This window comes from Macrotis lagotis, chromosome 1, assembly GCF_037893015.1.
Source record: "Macrotis lagotis isolate mMagLag1 chromosome 1, bilby.v1.9.chrom.fasta, whole genome shotgun sequence".
Taxonomy (NCBI): domain Eukaryota; kingdom Metazoa; phylum Chordata; class Mammalia; order Peramelemorphia; family Peramelidae; genus Macrotis; species Macrotis lagotis.
The window spans coordinates 660654780-660657566 of NC_133658.1; the positions used below are offsets into that span (position 1 = coordinate 660654780).

The following is a 2787-nucleotide window of genomic DNA, read 5'->3' on the forward strand; positions in this document are numbered from 1 at the left end:
TGTCAGTTATTAACTTCTTAAACTACAATGGCACCAAAAGAAATGGAGAAAGATATGTCCTCAATGTAGCTGAGATGCCATCAGCAAAGGGGAGTTAGTGTTACCCACTGATGCCTTGTTCAGATTCAATTAGCACCTTAAAGGCAACCTTCTTTTATAATATTATCCAGTATAATGTTTGAAACTGAAGCATTATCAGTTTTAGGAAACAGCCCTTTTAGTTTTTCTTGGAAAGGAACTGAATAAAGAAACTTGACTTGAAGGCTAAAATCTAATTTCGAGATAAGAAATTATTCCAAAGTTTAGATTTGCCATGCAAAAATGTAAAACACCTCACTTGAAGCACTGTTGTATGTTCATCTGCGATAAAGGTCACATTATCTACTTCTATATTATAAGGCTTCTCTCATGATTAAGCCTTTAAAGGCTTGCTTAAGAAAACACTTAATTTCAAATATAGCAGAGTTAAATTCAGATAAGACTTTTGTATAATAAGGAACAAAGTCATATTCTTTAAAATTCTCTGAAATATATATATAGCATTATCTATTCATCTTTGTGTCTTACTGTACTAATGAAAGGAATGTGAGAAAATAGAAAAATATCTTGATAGAGTTACCAAGTTCTTACAAGATATATGTGTAAAATAAGGCTTGTGGAGAGACTAGAAAATAACAAACATTACATGCAGATGAAAACCTGGGTGCTGTAAACAAACAAGCAAACAAAAAACCCAGCCCAAATAGAAGATAAGAAAATTGCTCAGTTTTTTCCATAGCAAGAAATATTCATCTTTCAATGCCGTGAAGAATGGGACAAGAAGTAAAAAATACAGAGTAAAATGTCTTGATGATATAACTTAAATTCAAACCATTTTTCTTCATTTACTAAAGCAAAAAAGCAGGCTACCAACCTAAAATTGTACAAAGGAGACTGCCTCTAATTTGATTTGGGGATTCCCTCATTTATAAAGATTAGTGACTTGTTTCTTACAATAAAGTCTTGTTCCTCAAATCAGTACCAACACAGTTAAAAGTTCTTCAGAATCAAACAACATTGACAAAGCTATGGGCTACTAAACTAAGAATTGATCATGTGATAAGCCAATAAAATCATTTTCTTTTAGGAGTTCAAACAAATTTACTACTTGAAAATGTATTATCTTGGCACTATTGACTAAAGAATATGCATTTCATAGAGAAGAAAGTGGTGAGAGAAGCAATCTGCCACAAAAGTCCTCCTACATGAATTCAAAAGCCCACTGGAACTTATATAATATCAGTCTGCTAAAACAATCTCCTATCATCCATTAAATATCGCTTACTTATATTTTCAAAGAACATCCTCACTAAGACACATTAAAATGAAAGATTTACCCACCAAATATGCCAAAAATGAGATTTTGTTTTATTGCATGACATCGCATAAGAATATTATTAAAAACTGTAAAGCATCATGCAATTAATAAGCTAATTATTAATTGTACTTTAAAGACAGGTGGTTATAAAGTCTAAATTTATAAAACCAGTTTCAAAAAATTACATAAAAATTTAACATGATGAGCACTAAATATCATTCACATATCTGTAGTTTTTAGCTGTTAAAAAGTGCATTCAAAGATACTGGACTGGAAAGTCACTCTGTCCAAAAATGGAGCTGGGTGCATATATCAATTATAAATTGTAAAAGAACATAAATTATTTTATAGGATTAGAAAGCTAACAATGTAATATCCAAACCTGCCTGAAATCAGTTTTCAATCCTTACACTCACAATTAATAGTTGATATTATATTAATGATCTAAAAATCTTATCCTTTAAAACCAACAAAAGTCTATTGAATTCAATTTATGTATTCTGAGTGATCAAATAACTGAGCAGACTTAGTAATCTGACACAGATAGAGGTGAATTTGGCATTAATCAATGTACTGTGCCACCCAACAAAGCCTTCACCATAGCCTTGTCTCTTTAGCACACTGCACATGAAGACTTCTAAAGGTCTGGCATTTAACTCTTTCATTGAAATATTCCCCTTTCCTGTTGTTTGACCATACAGACCAAACATTTCTCTTAACAGTTCTTCACTAATGGCTTCAGATCTGTAAATCTTATTTCCAATAATTAAGATAGGCACATTAGCAAATGTTTCATCTATTATAAGAGAATCAAGTTCTTCTTTTTATTCTAACAGTCATTCATGGTCTGCACAATACACCAAAAAAACAATGCCATTTATAGCAGGGAGCTAGTTTTTCCACACTCTTCGAGCTTGAGCATGTCCACCCAGATCAAAAGTGGAAAAAGTCATGCCAGCAATGGTCAATTCCTCTGAAGTGGGATGTAATGTGCTTACATGTTGTCTAAGCCTATCATCTTTTAAAATATTGAGTAGAGTTGTTTTTCCAGCATTGTCAGATTGAAGAAATACTAATTTACCAGATTTCTTGTACAGTCCTAAAAACTGTGGTAAACTGCTGAAGCCACTGTTAAGCCAGTCGTATAGGAAGGACATATCCAGATATTAAAGGATCTGTAAGCGTAAAATATGGTTCCCGGCCTCGGCCTCTGAGAATCACCCAGCAGCACAGCACGATAGCCGCCCACCACTTGCTCAGAGCCTTCCGACTTGCCTGATGAATATGAATACTTAAAGAATCTGTGATTCCTTAGTTTGGGGTGATGTTGTTTCTCCTTCATTCTCAAAGAAGACCATTACACCAGAGAAATGATGTCATGACAAACATGTGAATTAGATTTGAATGAAAGAGTGCTGTGCTAAGGTACC

The 2787-nt window shown here is 33.3% G+C and overlaps 1 pseudogene; it reads right to left on the reverse strand.

Moving 5' to 3' along the window:
* Positions 1 to 1918: 1918 nt before the first annotated feature.
* Positions 1919 to 2514, reverse strand: LOC141522537 (small COPII coat GTPase SAR1B pseudogene; annotated as a pseudogene).
* Positions 2515 to 2787: the final 273 nt, after the last annotated feature.